The 27,716-nt window shown below is 41.2% G+C and overlaps 1 protein-coding gene across 1 annotated transcript in view; it reads left to right on the forward strand.

Annotated features, from left to right (window-relative positions):
- The window catches only part of NEXMIF (neurite extension and migration factor), a 1,312,151-nt gene that overhangs the window by 735,109 nt on the left and 549,326 nt on the right, over nucleotides 1-27,716 (forward strand). Inside the window, exon 3 of the mRNA XM_078688836.1 lies at nucleotides 11,683-11,741. The gene's annotated coding sequence lies outside the window, so the exon portion shown is untranslated. The remainder of the gene's footprint in view (nucleotides 1-11,682; nucleotides 11,742-27,716) is intronic.

Genomic DNA, 27,716 nt, shown 5'->3' on the forward strand with positions numbered 1-27,716 from the left:
GCCAATCCACAGTCTTAGACCCCCCTCTGTAGTTTGTTTAGGGCTAAAGGGGGCGCACCTCCCTGCCATAGCAGAGTTCGGAGTTCTTGGGCTGCCTGTTTAAAGAAGACGGTAGGAACTAAATAGGGAGTGTTTTGTAGCACATACAGGAGGCGGGCAGGGTCATCATTTTATATACGGCTGCTCTGCCCAATAAGAACAGTGGAAGGGTGTGCCAATGCATTGTGTTGGTGCAGAGTCTATGTAGTTGAGGGAAGAGGTTTTTCTGGAAGAGTATCTGCTGGCTGCGCGTTACATATATGCCCAGATATTTAAATCCTTCTTCCACAATTGGAGCTGCGCATTTAATCGGTAGTCTTGGGGCATGGCCTGACAAGGGCAGCACAACTGATTTATTCCAATTCATGGTATAGCCAGAGTAGCTTCCAAAAATCTAAAAAATATGGAGGATTCTTACTAAGGAGTAGGAAGTTCTTGACAGGAGTAGGAGCATATCATCGGGGTATAGGGAAATACTTTCCTCCCATCCGCAAGGTGATGGGATACCCCATATCATCTGGTCTATTCTAATCCAATGTGCCAGGGGCTCCAGTGGCAGAGCAATTAGTATCGGTGACAGGGGGCAACCCTGATGTTTTTGTAACTTTTGATCCATTTGAGCTAGGAACAAAATTGTTTTGTTGATAAAATCTGCAGATTATGCAGCAGATGATTGATTGTGTGGCGAATGAGGCAAATCAATGATTATGTAAAAATTGCAGCGGCCGCAGAATCGCAAAATTCCAGTGGCCCTGATTATATGTTAAGAATTGCTTGGGATGGATGGGATATTTTCCTGTAGTGATTGGAATGTTTGTACTACTGTTCTATCATATAGGTCTCCCACCATTTCCACCCCTGCTTATATCCATATTTACTCTTTTCGGATGGATGTTGTTTAATTTCACAAATTCTGAAATACCCTATAACTGAAGCCATGATGCATCTGTTTTTGTTGACGTGATTCTGTGTGTCATTATGTGTTAGCAATACTTTGCTGGTTGTAATAGCATTGGGACCTACCCTGCCTCCACTCATAGCTCAGATTGCAGGTATGCTAGCTTGTGTCCTTGGGGTTCTGCCATCCATCTTGCTACCCACTGTAGCTATGTGGACTATTAGTATTGTTCTAAGCTAGGCGCTCCTACTCCTTAATCCAAGAAGGCTGTTGTCTTCAGAGCCAAAGTCATTAACTCTCCCAGCTAAAGATGTGTATTCCAGCTCTGGAGGCATGATGAGTATCAGAACAGATTTTTAAGTCAGTTCTGGCTTTGGCAACCTAAAGCACTTTCCACTAAAATTATTAACAATATGATATCACCATTCAATCAGATTTTGAACTAAGTAGAAAACTTTGATATTGTTCCTAATCAAAGATGAAGATTGGATGTTTCAAACCCACCTGCACGTGTCTTATGGAACATGTAGCTGGGCATATACTCCAGAAATAGCTTTAGACCTTCAAACATTATGAGGGTACCTATTTCAAATATATGGTATGCTACTTTCATATAATGTTTCAACCAACACAAGGACACTGTTCCTTAGGAACAGTGTCCTTGTGTTGGTTGAAATACTACATTTGAGGAGCATGGCCACTGGACCATAAATCGCTCCCCGGCCCCCCCCCCCCCCCCTTCTTTATTGTTTGGCATAACTTTCATATACTAGACAACCTGCTCTGTGAGCTTACAAGGCACTTATTAATATAAACAAATAGGTTTTCTAACATGGCAAGTGCACTTTTCCTTTCTGTGGGTTAATGTAGTGCCTTTAAACTGCAGCCCAGCCAGAAAGGGCTTCTGGCAGCCATATAGTTTTGTTATCATTATCGTTGTTGTATGTACACATTGCTACCCACATAAACTATTTAACTCACATTCCATGTTTGCATTTTCTGTGCTATCTACAATGGCCTTACAGGAAAGGTAAATAGACTACATGGGTGAAACCAATTGTTCCATTACTATTTTAGGGTTAGTGGACACACAATTAGGCACTAAATAGCAGTGTCACGGTGCAGACAGCCCTAATACCAACAAAAATAAGGTCCAGAAAAAGGTAAAAATCTGGAGTGACCATGCAAAAAAGGCCAAATTGCAACATTCAGTGTGGGTCATTATGAAAGGCAGGGGGAGGTTGACTGCCTCACTTAAAGTATGAGATGGAGTCGTGTATGATTGGTACACGTTATAACTAATCTTGTAGACGTTTTAGTGTATCAGCAAGGGTGCTCATGTACAAAGTGAATTGCACTGGTGACAAAGCAGAACTCTCTGGTACACTGCACTTTATGTTGATTATTCTCGATAGGAATAGGCCCAGGACGTAATGATGTGAGCAGTTTTACCGGAACGAAGCACAACAGACCAACGCTGTTCTTCCAATGCCAGCCAATATCAGCCTTTTTTTATTGATACCTGGTGGTTGTTGCTGAGGTGTCTAATGGGATCAAGATGCAAGAGAGACCTTGGTCTCGGCCAGGGGTAGTTGTTTTTAGAGTGGTCTCTGCCCTGACAGGGTCTAAGGCTAGACTGAAAGTCACACAGGTCCTTTGATACAAGGTGGGGAGGGACAACTGCTGGTTGTTGACAGTTTCAAGCAGCTTTGCTGCACAAGGAAGGGCAGATATGAGTCTAATTAGACAGATTGTCAGGCTCAGCAGTAGGTTTATTTGGGATAGCTAACATTGAAAAGATTTAGGATTCACATTGTTTAAAATGTGAAACTCATGGGAAATATACTATCTCAATGAAATATAGGAAATAATGGATGGTTATAACATTGGTATGAACTAACAATAGCCAAACGCACAATATATGTTCTGCACTGTGGCATCGTTTGACCCACTGACCCTTGCTAAGTGAGAGAGGTGTGTTACAGGCACTTATAGAGGAATAAACAGCAGTGGTCTGACTCCAAAATATGCCTTCCTCCTCGCCCGCACACACATTTTATCCATCTTATTAGTCTATTGTATTTCCAGTCATTTTATTTGAAAACAGGAGTACATTTTTAACAAATTATTTTGCGAATATTCTTCCCTTCAAATATTATAATTTCTACAAATTCTGTTTCTGTTGCAGACAGGCCGTCTGATACGTTTATGTGACAGAAGCAGAGCTGTGAGCTTAATTAACAACCTCACAACTTAGTTCCTTCTCTTTGCCATAACAGACTGCCAAAGCAGCTGCTGCTCATACTCATCCCAGATGTCTGGCAGTGTCGGGATTAAGCTGTGTTTGTGATGGTGCTTGGCCTAACAGTGTTGTCCAGTGATTAGAATGAGTTAAGGACAGGGGTGATTCTCACTCATTATAGGCTATATAGCCTCTTAAAAACGATCTGTGTGCTCGTTACTAGCCTTCTAATGTCACTTTGAGTTGAATCTGGGAGTTGTACATACACCGTGTTTGCCTTAGTACCTCTGCGAGGTTGGGGTGGAATGAAGGGAGTATTTATAAAGTAACTTTTATGTACTTATTTGCAGACAGCCTAAAACATGTTTCTGGATCCTGTTTGTGATGGATTGTAGATAACACAAGGTCCAGGTGCTTCTAAATGTTGCTATCCATCTATCAAGATCGAGTGTTTTATATTTTATTTTTCTGATCAGTGCCTAACTCCTGGCTCATGGTTTGCTTGAACTGTTAACCACATTGGGAATGGTTTTTGTATGCCAAACATTAGCAACATTAAAATTGTTCAAATTATGAAACCAGGTTACTAATTTGTTGTGGGTCAGCAATATGATGAATATATGCTAAGTGACTGGTATGTTTTAAATTAGGTTTGCTATCGTATTGCTTTAACAAATGTTTTATTTAATCTAGGATCACCATGGTGACGCTATTGGTAGCACTATGCCCTTTGTGCAAGGATAACTCAGTGGGTTATGAAACATATCATAAAACAAAGCAGAAAACGGAAAGCATATTAAAGTTTTTTGTAAGAGATATGAAGTATTAATACACACCCAACAATCTCTTACTTTTGTGTCACCATCAATAAATCAGCATTTTAGACCCCCGTGAGGGGTGTCCACGTATGGATTGGTAAACCAATTTAGAAATATATTCCCTATGCTAAGAACGTAAGTTTACTTATACAGTGCCCAAGAAGATTGGGTTGATGTTGGCAGACAAGGGGTGGGAATAATTGACATGCCAGATAGAGCACATAATAATTCAGTAATTTGCGTCAATATATATTTTTGATGGTACAAAACGTCTTAAAACCATTTGCAACTGGCAAAATGAAATGGCTACAGAGATGCAATTGGCCAGTGGGCAGTTTATGTGGATTTCAGGCAGGTGAAGAGAAGCAGTTTCACGTCTCAAGTCAAGAGGGGTTGGTACAAAAAAGGCATTGTTGAGCTTAATAATCTTAGAGAGCAGGAGACTTGCCTTAAATAGTTAATTTTTCTGATGTCTTCAGAACTTAGTTTCAGGGCTGGACAGCTTCTACGTTATCATGTGGCAGCAGATTGTCATGTGTGACTAGATGTGAGATTTCTAGTAAAGGTGAACCAATGGCTAGTTTCTGCATTATAGGCCATGGTCCTAAAAGGGCTTGTGTGTGGGATACAGTATAATTATAAGGAATTTCGCAGTACAAAAATGGCCTCTTTAGTGTTCTATCCTAAGTCTCCAACTCGACCACTTAGAGCATGTTTCCCTTTGAACACTCTTCACCTACAAAAAAGCTTCCCTTTATTGTACTGAGAGTACTGTTTAGGCCCGATTAAGAAAATCATTCATTCAGGGTCTACAATTTTTATGCCAGGCTATTTTTTACTCCACCATGTAGTCTTCTGCATTATTTATCTTTATCTCATAGTCTGGGCAGCTCTTTTCTAATCTGAAAATTACCTGAATACCATTTAAATGCCATTAATCAAAATCAGTACTAAATCTTCAACAACATCTCTGGTCCTATATAAATCAAACTTCAAGTAACCTCTTCGTCAAATGGAAGAATATGATGTATTAGACCAGTAGACGACCCTACTTCATTGCTTAATAGTGATGTACTGCCATGCATGGTCTATTCATTAAGGTCGCCACTGGAGCAGTTCCAGTGGTTCCAGTTAAATCTTGACCCTGCAAAGGTACATAGTTTCAGTTTGTCAAGTATATAGTTACAATCTGGCAAGTTGTATGTTGTAGCGTAGTCTGTTATAAGGGCACTTCTCCATCATTTATTTTTGTGGTTTTGTGTAGCACTGAACGTTTTGTTGTCGATGACAGAATATTTTATTTCGAAAAAGGCATACTACAAACATAAATTCATTTTTAAGCCCACATGTGTGTGGGTTAAACAGATAAACAAAAAAATAGAGGTCAGGGCAGAGCAAATAAATATGATCAGTGATGTCTTATCACCCACCTAAGCTAAGGGTAACATTATAGATACACAAAAAATGGACGGAATGCTGAGCATAGTCAAACATTCACCCCCGTCACAGATCTGGGTTATATCCATTTTTTTTTTGCTCACCATGCCACCCCAGTTTGGTCCCAGCTATATGCAGATCATTCTTGACCCTGCTCCCCATGGGAACAGTCCAGCCTAAACTGCCAGGCCAGATCCTTCCTGGACCGGAAAACAAGCATCCTGGGAGTGATTTTGGGGTGACAATGGAGACAAACACTGGACTGTTGGAGCAGCAGGTTTATACCAGTCATTAATGGCCTTGGGCCACTCCTTGTCTTCAGTGGAGCTCCCAACATTCTAATGTTCTTATTTGTGTTACTTTACAACACGGGTGACTCCATTAAAATATTAATAAACCTCGTCTTCTTGTTAAGTATGGGTGTGCTCAAGTCAGGAGACTATGTCCACGGTTATTGGATGGACTTCTTCCTCTTTTACCCCTTTTAAAGACACTGTAATAGGCTGTTGCGAGCACTAGGCGGATGATGGTATTCCAGATCCTTTATGCAGACTCTGAGGGGTTTTTGTCTACTTGAATTTCGAGATTTCTAGAGTGTACATTACCTTGTTCTTAGAATTACATTTTTTTGGGTGTTAGATTTGATAGCATGGTACGATGACGACCTTATATGTGATGTTTTGTGAATGCATCATTGTTCCACCGAGAGTGAAGTAAGATATTTTAAAACTAAAGCGATGTGAGCAGATGTTTCTATGTTAGATCATTCTTGTTGCCGTGTTTAAGAAAGTTTTCAGAGGTGTAAGGCTTGGTTTTGGTGTTCCTCTGAGTAGAGCAGTTTTGTGGTCTAATCGAGACCTAACTGAGGAATAGACTAAGGTCTGATGGTCTTGAGGCAATGTGTTAAGTATGGTACTTATCTGCCATTGAGGTTTCTTGTCTGTGTATGTTATGTGACCCTGCATAAAGAGACTGATGTACTTAATAAAACGTTGAGGTTTTGCTTGAGTTACAAAAATCGGCATACAACTAAGAGTGGTTTTAAGAGATATTTTAGGCAAGTGTGCAGCTGCTATTAAGAGTGCAGGAACTCCGTTTTGCCTGGGAAGTCATAAGAATCGAAGATTGAAACGGTTGCTTAGTTGATGATCCCCTATTCCTATTGCTGTGACCCTGGCATGTTAACTTCTCTCCATGCTCCGGGTACATTGCCTTTTAGCTACCTAGCACTGTGGTCACTTTCCATTTTATTATTTGAAGTTAAGAATGCTCATGATTCATAAAAAAAATCTCAAGTTACTTTTGGAGTAAATTTTAGATTTTAAACATAAACTTGCTTACTTTGAAGCCTGTTGGCACGGTAATGCACCTGGAGGCCAACCAGGCTGCTCATTTCAACTCTGAGTCCCACACACCCGCTGTCAAGAAAGTGTTCTTCAACATACCCCATCTCCCAACCCCTCAGAAGACCTCTGTGCTAACTTTTTGATTAGAAAATTGCTCGAAACTGAAACTATCCTAACTCCAGGAAAAACGCATTTCCTTTGTGTATGTCTCTAGAGTCTTCTTAAATTAAAGATGTTAGTATGTAATGTCAGATCAGCAGTAGCCGGCCAACGTCAGATTGTAGACCTCTTTGAAAAGAGAGTGGCTGATATGTATGAGAGAAACCTGGCTTTTTAAACTAACGCTTTGTTGGATGAACTACCCCCCCCAACACACACACACACACACTTGCAGAAATCTATCAAGCTTACTGCCTCAATAAACAAGGAAGCTGTGTCACAGTAATTGCCCGTCCACATCTGACTACTTTATGTGAATCTTTTGATGTTGATCCTACTTTCAACTGCCCGTCCTTGTCTTGTAAATATGCTAATATGTCCCACTACTTCATTTTAATATACCGTCCCTTTGATTCCCCCAGTCTCAAAATTGGCTGCTGTGGTAGAAGAAATTGGACAACGTGTAATATGGAAAGTAGTGTGACCCTTTATGGAGATTTAAACTTCTTGGTGTATGTGTACATATTTGAAGACGTTTCTTATTTTTTTTGCAACAGTTGTCACCCATTTGCTGGATGTGCTGCCACTGATTGAATTTACTAAATGCGAGACAGTAATTATAACTCAAGGATCCCTGACCTTATTGAAAACTCTCCATGTCCTAATGATATTTTAGATACTAACATTAATCCCAGATTTCCACAAATTTTCATTCCCCTCTACCTTAATGTGTTTGCTCGCTTTAATAGAGCACTTTACCTATTGAAGGCAGAATGATGGTAAAGCGATTCTTTTTTATCTGGATCCCAAATCTTGGGTCTTAAATTTTGAGCTTTCTGGGGTTGAATTGCTGTCTCCATCTGAGCACATGATAATGGATTCTTTGTTAGGAGAGGCTTTCATCCTTTAGTCTCTACTTTGGCAGACTCTCAAACCTCTTCAGGGCATGTGCCCAAGTGGGCAGACCATCATAGTTTGGTCTTACTGAGGTTTATACTTAACAGCCCTACTGTGGCCGAGTGTGAGGACCTCAAGGCCTCTTCTGGGCGTGTTCCCATGCTCGGTGCAAATAGACTGTCATGGTTTGTTTTAAAAGTGCTATCAACGGACAAAACCTACGAAACCATTGATGGGAATGACCATTGCCTATACAACCCACCAGTTAGAGAACTGTAGTGAACATTCTTTGTACATTGACCACACTAAGATTGTGTTTGATGTGTAAAGAAGTGTTTAAACATTAAATGAAGAGAGGACTGGAAGTAGCTTGTAATTCCATGGTGGTAGTGGGAGAGCATAAAGTTGGCACGTTTGCTCTGTAATGGAGCGCGTGCGGCGATCCTTGCACACCGCCCCTCCACTTCCAGTCCACATGACTGTGAACTATGACCCCTGAACTTTTATGTCCCCCTCAGTGATGTATATAGTACTACTGGCAATGTAGCGTTAATGAGGATATTTAATATAGGATTGGTTATAATGGGCAAAGGCACACTTGTCTTTCTGGGAGAGACCATTAATTCACAAGGTGATTAGATGGCGGCTGTAGTAGAGGGATCCTCTGTGGCTCCTTTTAAAAGGCGCCACTTTAAGCAGCAAACGTGGCTCTCTCGGTTTCTGTTTTCCACTGCCAGCGGAATGGCGCGAACACTCCCATTTGTCTGCTCGACTGAACTTGCCTGAAAAAAATCAATAATTAGCTGGAAAACCTTTGGAATGCAACAGTCAGGCAGTGCGTTTTTTCCCCAAATAAGGTGTCTGGAGTCTATAATGGATGCTGCAATAATTATAAGCCAAGATGAAGTGGCCTCCCTCCCTGCGCTGGTCCGCATCAAAAGCGAGGCTGGTTTTAATGAGAATGTGATGTAAAAAGCAAACTGTAATTTGCGCCGGGTGCCATGCTGGGAGGTCAGCATTGTTTCACTAATGGCGAACTCATAATTCACTGTGTTTAAAGAGTCAAGTGCTTTCATTTTTTATTTTTGCTTCCAGTTTCCGTCCAGGCCATATAATAACATTGTGAACGGCCTGGCTTTTGAAACAAAATGGCCGCCGGTGTGTTCTGCATCTGTTCTCTGTTTTGCTGATTGTAGGCTTTCAGAGTGATGGGATAAATGGAGATATTGCGTATTATAAGCTGAATAAGCACAGGGTGATAGTTTGTACTTCTTCCCCCCACGTGGCCGGGGTAATGCATCTTCTGGCTGTGTCAGTTGTCGGATATGGCTCGATGTCATTACTGCCTTGGCAATTACTCATTCTAGTACAATAATTTCCTCTGTCAGGGGGCTGGGAGGAGTACTTTCAACACAAGCATTTCTAATTTGCAAAGAAGTGTTCGCAACCCTGCTCTGTGTTTTGGTGGGCTAGCTGGACCAATGGGGGACCCTGGTTGTATCATAAGGTCGGATGCAAGGATAGTGGGTGACAATGGAAGGGGAGAGTTGTCCAAAGAGGTGCTGTGAGATGTGGTCATTGGAAAGGTAGCTTTCACGTGTATATTGATACAACAAAAGGCTCTGCTAGCAGGAAGTGTTAAATAAAAGAGTTGTTCCAATTAAAACAAGGGCCAGCACTGCACAGATTAAAGGATTTTTTGTGAGGCATTTTAAAGTCATAATAACCTTCACACTGCATTTGTGGTAAATTATAAATCCTCCCAATAGGGACCTCGAGTATTCTCCACAATTCCTGTTAGGGTGGAGCGGAGAAATTGTAGCACGACAGTAACGCCAAGTTGCCAATACATGTGTCTCATTAACTGAAGTGCTGCAGTTCACTTGATCTTTTGTCATAAGGGCGCTTCTACACCCACCTCACATACCTGTAGGAGAGATGCTGTAGACAGAGGAGCGTGGCCAGACAATGTAGGTCCTCCCTTATTAACCAATTAAAAGGTTTTAAGGAGATGAAAGGAGATATATTTGGTTCTTACATGTTTGTGCGTTATAGAAAAAATAAAAGTCATTATAAACTACAGTGATCTGTTAGTAGCTACTTTTAATACTGGCATGTTCATTAAACGTTTAACCTTTTGAGGTGTAGAAACCGAGGTGCATTTATTTTATTTATGATATTACAAAAGTCGATGTTTATTTTTTTCAGAGCGTGAAAGACCAAATTTGCATTTACCCAATTTTTGATGTGTGGAGTTAGTTAGTGTGCTATTAACAGTAGACCGTAAGGATTTTACAGATGGTGAGAAGATTCAAAGAAGTATGTTGTCAAAGAAGAGTTCATTAAGTAGGACTTTGTTCAATCTATTTATTTCTGTAGTTAATAAGTAAAAATTCCATCTTCTGAGACATTAGTAGGAGGAAATTTGATTGCGAGGATGTCTTTCAGGCATAGTGTCTTCACGTATCATTGAATTTGTAGCATGTTGGTGTAGGCAGATGTCAAACTCTATTGGCATATCCGGTAGGGGTTCAAGCCTATTGTCGAATCTTAATGGGGCTTAAATTGATCCTTTCATGCTGGACACTGTGGAGCAGTTGTTTCGAGTTTTTACCGGATGTCTGCAATTGAGAAGAGGATAAAAAAAAAAACAGCTCCGGACTTAGCCAAGAAAGTCCATTCTGTGTTCAAGTTGTTTTAGCAGCCTGACATGATCAATTGTGTTGAATGATGCTGAAAGATCCAGGAAGCTCATGAGTAACCCATCAGTCATGTGGTAGATGTTGAAAGAATCCTCAAAATAGTTGGCTTAATTCGAAATCAGATCTGAGACTGCAGTGGCAAGGAGTGAGAAACATGTTTTCATTCACAAATGTAATCAGTTTTCAAGAAACATGGTAGGTTTTAAATGCGGGCGTAATTTGGCAAGTTTCCATGGACAAGGCCTTTCAAGAGTGACAGGTCTCTCAGTATGTAACATGCTTTCTCAAAAAGGTGGAAATTAGATTTGATGATTTCTGTTTAGATGGGGTCTTGGAAGCAGTTTGTGGGCTTTAGAGATTTGATTATATTATTAAGTTCCTCTACACATAAAGGTAATAAGGAGGCCTAGGCGACTGTAGTTTTTGGAAGTGTATTGACTTCATGTTCAGTGTTAGGTAGTGGTTGTTCTCATATCAGTTTCTACCTGTTATTGAAGAACGGTATAACTTCATTGCAGCTCTGTGTAGAAGCAACTAAATAGGAGTGTTCTTACAAATGTATTGATTAGGATATAGTAACGCATGTCTCGTAGCTGCTGTAGGAAGTGCTCTATAAAATACTTTATTTGCTATGTTATGATTTTTATGTCATGGGCATTTGTGTAGTGCCCAGTTATCATTGGCATGGCATCACAGCCCTTTTGGCACTGCGGTGGTGACCTTCAAAACGATTCCTAGGTTTTCAGTGCGGATCGAAGTCTAATGTAGCTTGCAGGCGGTGACATAGGAGGGCAGTACTGAATTGCTTACTCATCTCCTAGGGTATTTGGCATGCCCATTACCCAGCAGATATAAACGTAAGGTAATTGTTGTAAACAACTGGCAGTGGGTGCCCGATGGACGTTTAGAGGTATATTCGGGTTGGCTTTGTACAAAGAGCTTGTAATTTACACTAGGGCAAAGTCTTCTTTCTCAAGCGTCTATAAAGGTTGCTACAAGAAAAGAGAAACATTGATGTTATGTAATATGGCCTACGGCTCTGTCAATAAAACCTCACTGAAGGCAGCCTCCTAATAAGTGTCAAAGTAATGTAATTTGCCAGTGGGGTGTAATTCTAATGGTGCCTTTTTTTTTTATATTTCAGAGCATATAATGAGACCGAGCTAATTAAACCGTTGCTGGCTTTCGAAAAGGATCAAAAATGTGAGTTGCTCCTATTTATTTTCAATAAACACTGCCCTGCAATTAAAGACGACAGGCATTGTGTTGCTTTGCCTATATGCATTTTTCTTTTCATTCCTGCGATTAATGTACTGTTTTAAATGTCTCACCTCCTTTCGATCATCGTAGAGCGCAGGGTGAGAATCACATGTATTTCTTGCCTATAGAGATCTGTCTTTGGAAGCCAGACTGGGAGTGGGAAAGATATAATACAGATTCTGAATCCCGGCTGTGCCACTGTCTCCCTGTTTGATGTTCTGGTAGTAGGCTGCATTACTTGTACATTTGCACACAGTACAGATGTTATGGGATATACCAGAATATTCACATTTTTTATATATATTTAAGGATAAGGTTCCCCTCCTTGCATTTCATTTTGAAGTATACTTGCTGCAGGCGACAGTCCAGAAATGTAATTGTGTTACTGCATCAGGGGCTTATTAGCAATTGTATTTCTATTTTGTTATGTGGGATGGGGAGGTATTGAGGACTACTCTCCCTTTGCATATGTGGTGCATCATGTTTCCTGATTTCAACGCACAGTAGCACAAAAGGCAGAAGTGTGATGGGATTGTTACAAGTCAAAACATCTTGTGAACATCTTGAAATGTTTGAAATAAAAGTTTTGATTAATCTATTGTTTTAAAATGGTTTAGTAGTGTATATTGTGTGAGAAGACCCATTTAACATCATGAGTTAGTTCCGAGTTCTGGTAAAGATTGTAACAGGTTTTGTTTTGGTCGAATGCCCTATTAAGACTCAGGATGCACATATTGCTTGCTAAACATTCATAGTACAAAAACAGCCATGGGAGCTAGCATGTGAGATATTACATGAGGAGGTGGCATAAGAGAAGAGAGCATATGATATGTTGTGCTATGCTGTGGTGAACAGTTTCCATAACTACCTCAAATTGTTCCACAGGCTCAACAAATCTGCCACCCGTGGTACAAATCACAAGAAAGGAAAGAGAATGTGACTACCCCGTACTTGTAGTTCTGCAGCCTTTATCTATCCCGTACTCGCACAGTGGTGCCTTTCCCCCTCTAACTTCCTATAAAGATGAGAGATATGTAGTTGTTTCTTGACACAAACATGCATTGCTGCATTCTTCCATTTTCCTCGCCTCATAAATGCACAGATCTGCAGCTTCCGCCACCACGCCTCATCTATGCACAGAATATCAACCTCACAGCTATCGTGTGCTACAGAGCTGCAGCCTATCTACCGCCCCGCTATCCATGCACAGATACTCTGCCAGATCCCCTTGCATATATAGACATACATTATATTTGAATTTTTATAGTGCTTCCTACCTTTGGCAAGGTGCTGAAGTGCTCTAGCGGTCTGGTTACATTCTACACCTTAATGAGTTATTGGTTGGAAGGATGTTGTATTGCAGTGTGGGCTCTCTGGAGAGTGTTTTGAGTGTTTGTGTGATGGCCAGAGTGGTTCTTGTATCCTTGATATCACTCTCTATCCTTAAGTGAGTAATGGGGTGAAGAAGAGTAAGGGAAATCATTTGTACGTTTTTTATTAATTTACTTTATCTCTGTTCGGAAAACTATGGCTAATGAATGTGATCTAAGCAAGAAGTGTTTTGGTATGCGCGATCAGTAATGGAATAATTTCTCGTAGCTGTGTTAATGCTTCTAGTGAAATGATTTAGAGTGTGAGATAATTACACGTGCCAAACCTTCCACCATTGAGCAGGAATAGATTCCAGATCTTAGCTCGGAATGTCCCAGACTGCTGTGATGTCTGTTCTTTCGATAGGAGCAATAGAATGATGTTGTTAATTGGTGTAATTGTGAATCATGTGTTTGTTTAGAAACCGAAAGATCTTAATTTCCTTACTGAATTCCATTTGATCTTGGATATTTGTCATCATTGCTGAGAGAGAAAACCCAGTGGTGGCTGCTTTTGAAAATTAGTGGTAGGGCTGAGGGAGCTAGATGTAGTGACCCAGAGTCACCGTCAGCAGTCTAGTGTTTTGTATGCCAGCACACTGAACACCCACCCACCACTGATGTCACTGGTCAGGTGACACAGTTCTAATAAAAGAGGCCGAGCCCACGTGCTCTGGGCCAGTTGTACCATGTAGCCCACTGTGTCTGTGTCAGTGATTGCGAGCAATGAGGGCCCAGGGCCCCAACATTACACTAGGGACTTGATTAAATATATATATTTTTTTAAACCTTACCTGCGAAGGGCTGCCTCCTCTCCTCCGTACTCTTCTCTTACTGGCAGCACGGACGCACACAGGCTCCCAGACTCCCTCAAGCCAACCATGACGCTGCTGCCACCAGCTGACAGCAGTGTGGTGATTGTTCTGAGCACCCTGGTTCGGCGCTCAGACAGGGAGTGGGAGCCTGTGCATGTTCTCTTCACCCGGCTGTGCAACGCAGCCTGGTGGAGAAATGCTAAGTGCGCATGACCGGTTGGCCCGCCCAAGACAGCTGGCCACACCGTCATGCACACTTATGGTGCACATTATACCACTCCTCCTCCCTCCCCCTGTGACACAGCCAAGCCCTGTCCTGCCCTAATCTGGATCGGGCTCCATAAAGAAACATACAAATGATAATAACGTAACGTTATTAACATTGTGTTTTATTTTATTATTCCTTTTACACAGTGGGCCGACGCTCTTCTACCTTAGCGAAGGAGCCGCCGCTGAGGATACCTTAGTTTTGCTGCTTGTATGAAGGGAAGGCTGTCATCTAAGATGCTAGTCTTGCACATAATGAGATCAAATGTTAAACTTTTTTTGGATTAAAGTGGGCTTTTATCTCGAATAGCCCTGCATATACAATGCATTGTGTCTTGTAGGTGGAGTGTCTGGATTTAGGGAGGTCAGGGAAGTACTTTTAGGAGTAGTTTGATGGATTCCAATTGGCAAAAATATAGAAGCTGTCTTGCTTTTAAGTTGTGCATCCTGTTTGCTGTAGGAAAAGTAAGCTCTGTGTAAAAGCTCTTTGTGTAGTCTGATCGAGGCATCATAAGACTAGTAGAAACCTTCAGATTCTGTAGGTAGCATAGAGGGGAGAAGTTTCAGTGAAGATTTTTCATGGAGTAGAAGGTGCTTCATGTGACTTAAATCACATGAGGTATTAGAGAAATCTTGGAAACTGCAATCACTCCTAGATGTCTTACTTCATCTAATGTTGGTGTTGTGTAGCATGTCTGGAGCCACATGGTTATATGTTGGTAGTTCTTCCATTATCCACAGATTAGGTTCTCAGTTTTAAGTATGTTATGTTATGGAAATTTTTAGAGTGCGCGATTACCCGGAGGTGTCCTGGTGCTAGTTACTTCTCCTTAATGCAGAGCTAGAAAAAAAGAGGGTTTATTTATGAAAAAGCCAGGTCTTCAACCCTTTTCTGAAAGCTAGAAGATTGGTGGCATTTCTCAGATGGAATGGCAAGTCATTCCAGGCTTTTGCTGCACATGAAGAGAAGCTTCTGCCACCCGACTGGAGCTTTTTTTGTTGGTGGGACTGCAACCAGTTTGGCTCCCAGTGATCTAAGAGTTCTTGTCGGTCTATACCATTGAAACTGGCATCTTAAATGATCTAGTCCCAGGCCTGGTAGTGCTTTAAAGACTATGCAAAGAGATTTAAAATGCATCCGGTTCCCCACCGGGAGCCAGTGCAATTTTTTTATCTCTTTGGAAATTGGGGAGAACTTGGATGTGCCCGTAAGAATCTGGCAGCGGCATTTTGTAGCAGCTGGGTATTATACAGGAGTTTTTGTTATATATTTAGATAGGGGCTGTTACAGTAGTGCAGCCTCAACAAGACCAATGCTGTAACCACTGTTTGCCGGCTCCCCAAAGGTAGAAGCCGCAATACCTTCTTAACAGTTCTCAGGACATGCGCTGTTGTTGAGGTTACCGCATTTACTTGGGCCCCAAAGGAGAGTTTCTCATCTAGTATTATTCCCTAGTTTTTCACCTTTTTAGAGGGCGTAGGGAGTGGCCGCACGGAGGCAGGCCACCAGTTAGGAGTCCAGAAGTTAAGATCGTTCCCAAACAGCATTATTTCAGTTTTACCTGAATTCAGCTTTAGGCAAATGTCTGCCATCCATCTCCTAACTGATTCCATGCAGACTTGAAAACGTTTATCTATTCCCAACTCTTGGCCGGGTAACAGAGACACCACAATATGTGTGTCATCAGTGTAGGAAGTGATCCCAAACCCGAATGCACTGATAATGGGAGCCAATGACGAGACATACACATTAAAGAGTGTGGGGCTCAGTGATGACCCCTGCGGTACACCACATGTAATGAATTTAGCTAGGGATACAATCTGTCCTCTATCTGATAGAAAAGATTGAAGAAGATCCCAAGCTTTACCCTGGACCCCACAGTCCTTGAGAAGGTCCATCAGAATGTCATGATGGACCATATAAAATGCAGCGGGAAAACCAGATGCAACTGGTTCTGTAGCACTTTGTTGTGCTCAGCCCCTCTACCTATTCACAAGACAGGCTAGGGACATCAGACGCACCACAGGGGGCGGAGCCAGCATTGTGTAGGGAAGGCACAGCCCTATTCAGGTCCCAGGTGCAACTTCTCCCTCCCATCTACATGCAGATCACCCTATTCACCACCGGGCAAACCCATCCTGACTCCTGGAGCCAGGCACACCAGCCAGCCCCTGTCACTCACAAGCCAGACAGTCAATTCACATTCACTGCACACAGAAATGCCAACTTCTAAAAGTGGCACTTCTACACTAGTCAGATTAAATCTGCGCACACCGTCACGCATCATTTAATCTCATGAGTTCGCACATACCAAACTCGCCCCTGCACTCCTCTCACATCAGGAACTACCATGGACACTCATCGCCCCCATGCATTCCTATGGGAAGGCAGGCCAACCTCACCACAGGCACTCAGGCTGCGCACGCACTTTACACTGGGACACAGGGCTAAAGTGCGCAGAAGCACAAAACAGCTAACATCGGGTAACATTTAAAAGCAAAATGTTTAGGGGTGAACCTGCCAAAAGGGCCAAGTCCAACAAAGACGATTCCAGGAGGGATGTTTAAACATAAACATAGCAGATAAGGATAAAAGAGAGATGAAAATCAAGAGACACTGAACCGAGAAGGAAAGGCGCCAGGAGAGATACAACAGGGAGGTGAATACAATAACAAAAACAGATGGAGGAACAAACATTTATAAGGGTGGTTAGCACAAGACTGGGCAAGAGAGCAAGACAAAGTGAGAGAAAAGAGACTCAGCAGAGAGAGAGGCCATGGGTAGACAGTTAAGAGAAAAGAGAATGAATTAAAGAATGAAAGATACGAGAAAAGATGAGAAGCAAGATAGGACAGGAAAAAGTGGTGAGTTGGCGAGAGGAATAAATGACTATATAGAAGAGGAATTAAAGATAGGAAAAAATGGTGAAAGAAGGGACAGAAAAGAGCCAGAGAAAAGGATGGATTTACAGAGAAAGAAGGAAAAGGATAGAGATGCAACAAGGAGGGACTGAAGGATGGAGAGAGAGACTAAACTTAAGACACAGGCACGGCGATAGAGACAAAGAGACAGAATAGAGGAAAGACCTGACAGAAAAGGTGGGTTGAAAAAGAGTAAAACAGGTCAGACAATGAGGCTTAAGCAAGACAGGTGAGGGAGAAGCAAGTAAAGGCAGGAGGAAAGGGAAGAAACTAGGGAGGAAAGGGGAACGAAAGAGATAGAGATTGACTAGGAAGGGAAATACAAGAGACTGGCTATAAGGAGCGGTTGGAGACAATTAGAAAGCAAACAGTAATGAAGCCAAAATAAAACACAAAAAGCAATCCACATTTCCTCTGCTGAGGTGTGACTCTCAGTGAATACATTGAAGGCATGATTAGCTCATATTTATCATACAGCTTTGTGAGCAAAGGAACGTAATCAGTTATTGCTTGATACTGTTTTCCTGAGTGCTAAACTGGCTTCCCAGTGGAGAGAGGGTAGGGCGGGAGAAACGTATGTAACTTAAGCTTGAAGCTCATTTTATTTCCTTCCAGTGCTCACCCTAGTAGAAAAGGCTTTGCTCTAATGCACATTATCTACAGTTTCAAACATCTTATACACATGCATGCTAACCTTGCCTTAGCAGCAGACAAACATATTTCTCATGAACATACTGTTGTGCAGTAAACTGGCAATCAAATTGTTGTGCTGCATAGCATTGGGCACAATAAACATGAAAAGTTCTTGACAAACAATAGGTCCTGGGCTTTGGACAGTAGGAATTCCACACCGCTGTGATTGCGAATCACATTATTTTACTACTATCATACTGAACACAATACTAATGCATTTGAAAACACTTCTCTAATATACATGTTGAATTGGAGAGAAACAATAAAGGACCAAACCATCATTTGGTAGGTTGCAAGAACTTAAACATGATCACTTGATATTTCTTTTTATCGGGGCCCCTGGAGGGACAGGATGATCATTGTTGGGTGATTTGAGCTGAGCTAGTCATCTTCATCTGACTGATGATACATTCATTGAGGGTTCTTAGAGGTTCAGTATGATTCTTCAATCAGGCTTCTGTTTCTTATTCAAGCGTAGATAACCTTCTTGGCTTCTGTCCCAAGTCGTCTTTGTGCATCTCAACATTGCCCTTATCCCTCAACTTCGGACCTGCATCAGGATGGAAAGGGCACTAATGCTGGTATCACTTTCGTAGAAAAAGTCTTGGTTTCCTCTCCTCCAGCATATAGCAGTGTCTGATAGTAGGTCATTCCATTAGTCTTCTCACTTGTCATCTTCTTGTTGCCCTTCTTAGAGGTTCTCAGACAACTATACTGGACATTGTGATGGTTGAAAGTCTTAGGCAGAAGGCTCAAGCTCCCCGATGTGCTTTAGGCTCTGATGTTCAAGCGCTTGGACTGTGTTCCATGATTTGTAAAAGAAAAGAGGGTGCCACAGTGGGGCCATGGTTATCAGTTTGCCTTGTAGTGTCTGCAGGATGCGTTCCCTCGGGCTGGCAATATCCACAATGTGGTGTCTTTCGGGAACCCTTCGTTCCAAATGGTGAGAAGGAGGATTTGTTGCCATCTATGTAGGTTTTCTCCACTTCATCTGTACTATTTTTTTAGGCCGAGATTGAGCCTTCCTTTTAGTGGTGTTACTCTGCAAAGTGCTCCGTTTGAACCTGTTGGCAGATTTCTGTCCATCGTTTAACCTGCAAAACCTGCTTCTTAGTGGCCATTAAATGGATTAGTCTATTGAAGGGTTTTCATCCTGGATACTGGATATCCTTTTTTACATGTCTTCCTGAATCACAGGACTCCACTTTCACATATTGACATCCCTGCCTACTAATATCTTCAGCTCCTTGAACCTCTCCTTAATTAGAAGGCCTTTTTCTGTAACACATGTAGATTTGTAGGTAACCTATTAGCAATGCAATAGAAATGCCAGTTAACAAGGAGGTTTCTCCAGCATGTCATGCTTTGTAGACAGTGGGACAATTAGTATTTTCCTTCCAATGTTATCACCACTCTGCACGTTGTTTCTGGTCTTCCATTAATCAAATATCATCAGCTTATTACAAGGGCATTTTTGACGTTCTTGGTGTATGTTTGTCATATATATATCGCTCTTCTGTCTTCTACCATCTATTGTTTTTCTTATATGCAATTATTATCATAAATACTCTTTCTTGCTCTCCTCCCATTTCCTTTTCAGTTTTTAGGTCGAGCATTTGAGACTTCTTGTATATACTTTAGTATATACTTAGATGTGTATGTACTTTGTGGGCTCTGGATATCAGCCCTAGAACTTGTCTACTTCCGTTAGGGACTTTTTTTGTTCAACTGCCTCAACTTAACTTTGTTAATAGAAAACAACTAGTAGAGGTCAGTAAAATACCAGAATTGCTTTCTGCTTGTTCATCTTCCTCTATGTAACTGCCTTGATAGAAAATTACCAGTAGAGGTCAGTAAAATACCAGAATTGCTTCCGACTGAGAGACTTTCTTTTTTAAATTTTTCTGGCAACTGCCTCTATTTAACTTTCTTGATAGAAAACGACCAGCAGAGGTCAGTAAAATACCAGTATCACTTTAGCATTCTCTATATTCCAGTCCATGGAAATTGGCTTTCACAAGCACCCACAGACAATATTATTTTTTTCAAATCATGTATTTTCAGTGACCACCGAATGCGCTGATTTTAAAGTAAAAACAGAGCTTTGAACTATGCCATTTCCCGCTGAAAGGCAATATTTCTCTCCATATGTTCCCTTACCTGGCATGTCATGCAGTTTGGTGCTTACTTTCCCTCTATGTTAAAGAACAGTAGATGTTTCAGCACCCAGGCTAATGTGCTGCATAGGTAAATACATATAAGGTCCCAAAGACGAGATTGATTGCATTGCAAATGCTTGTTCGATTAGGGATATCAACTGTCATTTACTGTCCTTGTCCCATATTTATATTTTACTCACTGACCAATCTTCGTTCTCTTGCCTTAACTTTCACTTTGTCTTCCTGCCTCTATCTATACTACTGGGTTTCTGTAAAGTGCAGCATAAACAGTTTTCACTATCTCTTGAAATGTTGGATTTGAGCACATAGTTACAGGAATTCGCAATGGGTGGTGCTCTTGTGTGAAGTGGAGTGTCTGTTGTGCAAGCTTTCACCAAACTGTGTGTGTGTGTGTGTCTGTGTGTGTGTGTGTGTGTGTGTGTGTGTGTGGGCGTGCGTGCGTTCGTGCGTGCGTGTGTGCTTGTGTGTGTGTCAGAATATTCCCTGTTTTTGCAGATTTTACATACCCCATTTCAATGTATTTGTGTTCCCAATGTCAGTGTGTATTGTTGACAACATTGTCTATGCATTCATTGTATATGCACTTATTTGTCCTGTAACCGTTTTTATGAGTTGTCTGCTAACACATTGAATTCAAATCTTGCATCCTTCCACTGAACCTTTCGTTCCAAATGGCGAGAATGAGGATTTACAGTGAGTAAAAATGGGAAATAGCATTGTAGTGGGGAAAACTTGCTTTCCAAGATGACTTCTTCATTCCCAAATAGTGCCTGCCATCTGCAGCTGCTTCTGAAAACACTGCTTCTCCTGTGTACCAGTGGAAGCACTCACTGGGAGGCGCAATAATACACCAAACAACCAATAGTACGACAGAGATATATAAATAGTCCACTGGGCTGATCAGGATGTAATCAAAACTTCCTCGGAGCTGTGGCTGAAAGTGTCTGACCCAAACAAGCCAGCGGCTGAAGGAGTCTGACCCAAAGCCCACTCTGTATTATTTGAAAAATGTCTTACGAAGAGCTAATTCTGACAAGCCAACTCTAAAAATATTAACCTGCAAACAAATCTAAAGTGATTCAACTGATAGAAAGAACCTGAGCCAAAATCCAATTTACACTACAACCAGTTTTTGCTCGTCTAGGAATATGTGAACAGTGGAAGTAACAATTGATTGAACTCATACAAGAAGCGTTTGAAAGAAGTATTGACGGCCTCTGATGTTCTTTTTCTACTTAAAACCTTTCATAATTGCACAATCTACATACTATTTGCATTGACATAATAAAAGGAACCCTCGCCCCTGCAGAATCAACACAGCTTTAAAACCGTTTGCTGCACAAATGAGCAACTATAGACACTTAAGCATATCAGAGGTACCTTTAATCTCTATTACCATCTGTATACATTTAACATGTTCGTGTAAATTAAGCTGAAAAAACGCCTCTGTGCATTGTATGAGCAGAATGATGTATGGAATGTAATAATTTTGAAGGAGTATAATATAGTGGAATGTTGTGATTTCCACCCTTTCTACATTTCGCATTCTTCTGTGAGCATGTCTCTGAAAAGTGGTTTGTTCTATTCCTGCAGCACAACCAGCTGTCTTCAAGCCTTTTATCATATTACTGAGCTGCAGCTGACTGCTCTGCTAAGCACATCCTATGCAGCAAAGCTGCACTGTGTTCTGATTGACGGTGGATGTCCTCAGGTTTGTTCTAACAGTAATAAGAAAAGGCAGGCAGAGTCATTGTCTAATAATAGTCTAATAATAAAAGCATTTTTTTATATAATACTTCATCCCTCACAAGTGCTGTAAATAACAAGTGTTTTGTTACCCAGTTTACTATTATTCAGTTTACCATCCTCATAAGGATGGAGGACAGAGTGCCCAGATCAAAATGAGTGCACTGCAAATCACAGCATAACTCAGCAGCATGGAGTTGGGAGTGCTAATTACCTTGACACATATTCAAGTAATTGTCTTTTTGTATTTTTTCTCAGTGTTCTTTTGATCCAATACATCAGAAATATTAGAAATGACTTGATGTTTATCAACTTAACACTGTGATCTGAGTGCTCATTGAGGCCTCAATAGGTATAGCTTGCCATGTTCTATATATGCCACCTAGCCTAGGGTGCTTTCTCCTACCTAGACTCCACACTCGCACCTTTTAAGGGCATCCTACACGCCACCGTATGCCTTATCTAGGGCCCGAAAAAATATGATTACATGAAACCCTTCCTGGTGGAATTCCATTGGCTCTCCTATCTGTCCTGCACAAACTTTATATCCAGTTGCATTATTTACTAAGCCATCAGGACCAGAATGCCCGCTTATTTTGCAGGTAAGTTCACCATCTTTGCTGGTTTCTAGCATACCCGATACTAGCACACCATCAAACTGCAGGTTAAGAAATGTAAAAAATATAAAAACAAGGTAACAGGCCGTCTCCATCTATGGTCCCAGGATCTGGAACAACACTCCTGTATCCATCAGGACCACCACAACCCTGTTTCAGTTTAGGAAAGTGTTGAAAGTAAAGTAAAGACATACATCTTTGAAGAACACTACTGTACAATGTATTAATAGTCCACAAATCGCCTACCTCTTTTATCACTCTTTGACTTTGTTTGTCTTTGACCCTGTACAGTGTTGTGCCACATTTTGGCTAGGCTTGTGCTATAAAAATACCACACACACACACACACACACATACATACACACATACATACATACATACATACATACATTCCTTACTGTAAAGTGCTTGTGCCTGTTACATTGGTTTATGCAGATTGAAGAGTAAAATTGTGCTGATATTTGTGGTCGAATATATAATTGGAAACGTAAAAGTTGATTTAAAAGTTAGGTGATACAGGACATCTGTCAAAACTTGCCATATGTTATATCCGTTGTTTTAAAAGTGCATTGATGTCACCGGTGAACGTGGCATCTGTCACTTTTTGGCAGATGTTCCAGTCCACCCAACTTTAAATAAGACCCTTAAAAATGAATTAAATAACAATATATATTGTTTTTTCATTAACTGCAGTATTTTGTCTGCAACAACTATCTTATATAGCATACACATATGCATAGTTTACAAAAAACTGCAATCTGTGATCCATAAAATTATATTATACAGAATTATGATATATGTGCATAGGCTCATGTGTGTAAATGTCATCATAACTCTAAACTACACTTTCCTTATTTCTCACGGAACAGTGGATATAGGCAGTGACATGTTTTAACAATAACATTATTTTAAACAATTTGAGTGAGTTGTTCTTCTCTGGTCTACAAAAAGGATAGGAAACTGAACTTTTACTCACACATTGGAGAAGTTCCTCTTTGTTTTCTTGACTAATTTCTGATGTCCTTAAGGATATTTGCTTCGAAGTCTAGGTACTTATCTAGCTATCCATGCTCTCTACACCCTTTAATCCACTGAATGCACAAAGGCGTGTTTCTCAGTGGAGTTAACCCACTCAGGATTAGGCAGATGTGGAAACATGCAGAGTATCCTGACCCCAAACCTGTGCTGAACACAGTCAGGCAAGATGCAGCATCTTATGGACGGCTTCCACCCTGGAGAGAGTTATTTTGCAGTCTAATGCAGATATGCCCCCTCCTGCTGAACTCTCTGCCCTGCTGCCTCTGGGCCTCTCTGTGAACCGTTGTAAGTTGAAACAGGTCCAAAATGTGGCAGTGTGGGTGATTTCTTTGGACTTCGTCGGTTTCAGAATAGTTTCAGAGTTCACAGTCTTACAGCCGCTCTGTGATCAGTTTTTTAACTCCTTTGTCTGGATCATCAAGCCTTCTATGGTACTGGTCCAAAATGTGTTTCGAATTGCTTGCATCATTACGATCGTGCATGGTGTCTCCAGTATTAGTCCCTCACTTTTCTCCCCTGATCATCAAATTAAGCAAGCTTGCTGTCCAGGCAGGGGTTTCTCTGTGTTGGGCATTTGCTGCTAGAATGTGCTTTCTCTCCTTTTGCTTAAAAAGCAGCAAATGTTTTATGTAGATAATATTTTGATAGTTCTACAAAATACATCTAAACAATTGATATGTATTAATCTAATAAAATCCATACATAACATGCAGGACTATGGTCTCTAAACAATCCATATTTAAGATTTAATCGACAAAAAAAAGCAGAGGCAGGCTATTTCAATATTGGCTCTGAGCTTGAAAAAATTCGCAATATTTAATCCAAAACATAATTAATGACTCTAGTTTAGTGCTTAAAAGCTCCCAGTGCATAAACCATGTAAAATCCAGGTTCCTCCTCTCTTCCTTGTTGACTTTATGCTTGTCTTTGACCATGTACAGTCCTCCGCTGCCTTTTGGCTAGATTTGTGCTATATAAATATATATGTACAAGCATATAAGTGCTGCTGGTAACAAAAGGTTGAAAATTAATCACTCAAACACTAATGTATTGAGGAATTAGTTAAGCCACAATGACTCTTATCAAACTCATTGAGTTCTCAGAGAGAAGGGATTCGAACGGATGTATGACGGTACAACGTGTACAGTTACAACGCGTACCTTTACGACGCAGGTTTAACAACACAAGTCGTTACAACGATTTGCGTTGGGGGGCGCTGGATAGTGAATAGTTTAATTTACTATTCCAACTCCAGTCCCCGTGGATAGTAGGGAAGGTGTTGGATAGTAAATTAAACTATCCCCTATCCTAGAGCGCCCTCAATCCTGCGTTGTAATGGTACTGCGTTTTAACGGTTCCGTTGTAAAGGATGTTTCCCGATTCGGACCACCTTCGTTGTGAAGACCTTTATCTGATATTACAGATTCTGTAACCCACTGCCTTACAGAGTCTAGTAAAATATCTTGATTTTCATGAGATTGTGCGTATACTCACATTCAAGTTTATTAAGACCTGATGATAACTCCGAGATTGTTGCCTCAAAACTCAAAATGACTGTTCTTAGTGGAGCACTGACTGTGAATCCATCTAATGGGTTGGAATGTCAAAAAGCTATTCTAATTCCCCTCTATAGTATCTCTCATCACATGTATATATATATATATGTGTGTAAGCATGTACTTCTTTGTTTGTACCTATATATTTATATTTGATTCCATTATTTTACCAATCATTTTTCACAATTTATTTTGAATTTTTATGAACTCGCTCAATATCATAATGCAACTTTAAAATAACAGCCTGTTGCTGATTCTTCTTGCAAACTAATTCATTACTAACTCTTTTGAGGACTGTGTTACTGCAAGTTACCAATTAATCTCATAAAACGAAAACATACCAATGTTATAATAAATTATACAAATGTTAATAATAAAGCAATTATCCTTATCAAGCACTATCAGTTGTTATATATACATATATATATACAACTGCCCAATTTCACCTCTGGAAGAGAGAGTTTTCTGATACAGTTCTGTCCAACTATGCTGGGTATCTTACCATAGACCATTTAGGAAGGCCCTCAAAACTCACTTGTTTTGTTAAATTTCTTCTACCAGACTGTATCAAATGCCACCTCCCCTCCTAGCCCTCCCCAGTCTTTGGCCCCTGTAGCTATGATGCAGTCCAGTGCTTCATTTGTAAAAATATTTAAAAAAAAATGCTGGGTCCCTCGTCAGGTGGCCACCGCAGATTGCACCACACATTGCATACTGTACTTACACATCTACTAACAATCACACTGCTACAAGTATGACAATTCAGACTGTTCAAGGCTGCCAAAGCTTTAAAAATGGCTTGGGTGACAGGTATTAATTAGTAGTTTTTAATATATATTGAATTAGCAAACAACGGTTTTTCTGCTCATCCATGTGGCAGCTGTCATAAGTGCAGGTTCCGGCAGTTAAGTGTCAGTGCCGGCAATTAAGTGCTGGTGCTGAGCACCGAAAACCACAGGCTCAAATTAAGCACTGCTATGATGCATTTGGGCGTATATGTGAATCACTTGTACCCATTATTAACTCATTCATGCGACATTCCAGGATGCTTTTTCTTTTTTTATTTCAGCTGTCAGTGTCCAAGAGATCCCGGTCCGCAGTTCTGCCTCAATGTTTGAATTTTTCCTTTGTGAGTACTACAGCTGCCTGCACACCATACATTCAGACTCTTTGAAAATCTGTGTAATCAAGAATGAGGTGTATTGACCATTCTAATGGACTGCTGTATGTGACTAGGTACGAGGGAGCAGGGAGGTGTAAGGGGTCATTTGTCCGCACACCCCACAGTTTTTTCCTGGGCCCTTGCTACTACATTTATTTATAGATCTTAAAACAGAGATACCCTATGTATTGATAACAAACTAGCTAATACCCCTAGGTGATTCAGAAAAGGGGGTGGTGATGAACAGAGTGCCTGAATTAAGCAGACCACTCTTACCCAGTCCAAAGATCAGGGCTTGATCCATCACCGTTTTTTAGCTCACTGCCCCATCCCAGCTCAGAACCTGGCTATATGCAAATTAGTCTGTGCCTGGCCCAGTGCATCTGTTCATCACCACCCCCTTTTCTGAATCATTTTGTCCACCATAAGCGTGGAAGGGTATACACAGATGTGAGTCCCTTGCTCATTGCACCATCAGGATTCAAGCAAGCCGGTCCGACGACGCCTGAAATGGCAGAAACCGGTCCCCGGAAGCTTGTTTCCTTCCCAGTACAAGAATTGGCTTGGTAGTTTGGTTTGCCCTGTTCCCATCATGCACTGGGACAGGAACAGACTAATTTGCATATAGCCAAGTTCTGAGCTGGGATGGTGCAGTGAGCTAAAAAACGGTGATGGATCAAGCCCTGATCTTTGGACTGGGTAAGAGTGGTCTGCTTAATTCAGGCACTCTGTTCATCACCACCCCCTTTTCTGAATCATTTTGTCCACCATAAGCGTGGAAGGGTATACTCAGATGTGAGTCCCTTGCTCATTGCACCATCAGGATTCAAGCAAGCCGGGCCGACGACGCCTGAAATGGCAGAAACCGGTCCCCGGAAGCTTGTTTCCTTCCCAGTACAAGAATTGGCTTGGTAGTTTGGTTTGCCCTGTTCCCATCATGCACTGGGACAGGAACAGACTAATTTGCATATAGCCAAGTTCTGAGCTGGGATGGTGCAGTGAGCTAAAAAACGGTGATGGATCAAGCCGTTGGGAGAGGAGCCGTTGGGAGAGGGAGACCTGCGATAAACTTGTTTATCGCAGGTCTCCCAAAGCCTGCTCTGACCAGGTGTTAGGGCATTGATAACATGGGGGTGTAGATCATAAAGCTGAATCCACCCCCCATATTATCAAGGAACAGATTAGCGCGTGAAAACAACGTTTGTTTTCATGCGCTAATGTGCCATATCGCCGACTATCGCCGGATTTCATTTTGCCTACGTGATGCGCAGAGATAATTGCGCGCTATCGCGGCGAAGAAATCCGGCGATAGCCGGTGATATGGGAATGTGTGTTGTGCGTTTTCTAACGCACTTCTAGGTAATATGCCCCTGAGTTCTTTCTAAACTGCCGTATTAGTGAGATAGTTCAGAACATTGATGAGGGCACTTACACTCATCGAGCCTTCCACCAAAACCCTCCCTTCATGCAAAGAAGCATGAGACAATAGATACTGTAAAAGTGAGCTTAGAAAATCCAGGAAAAGGGAGCACTAGGGAGAAATGTTCAGATA

The sequence above is a fragment of the Lissotriton helveticus genome, chromosome 4_1, assembly GCF_964261635.1.
Source record: "Lissotriton helveticus chromosome 4_1, aLisHel1.1, whole genome shotgun sequence".
NCBI lineage: Eukaryota > Metazoa > Chordata > Amphibia > Caudata > Salamandridae > Lissotriton > Lissotriton helveticus.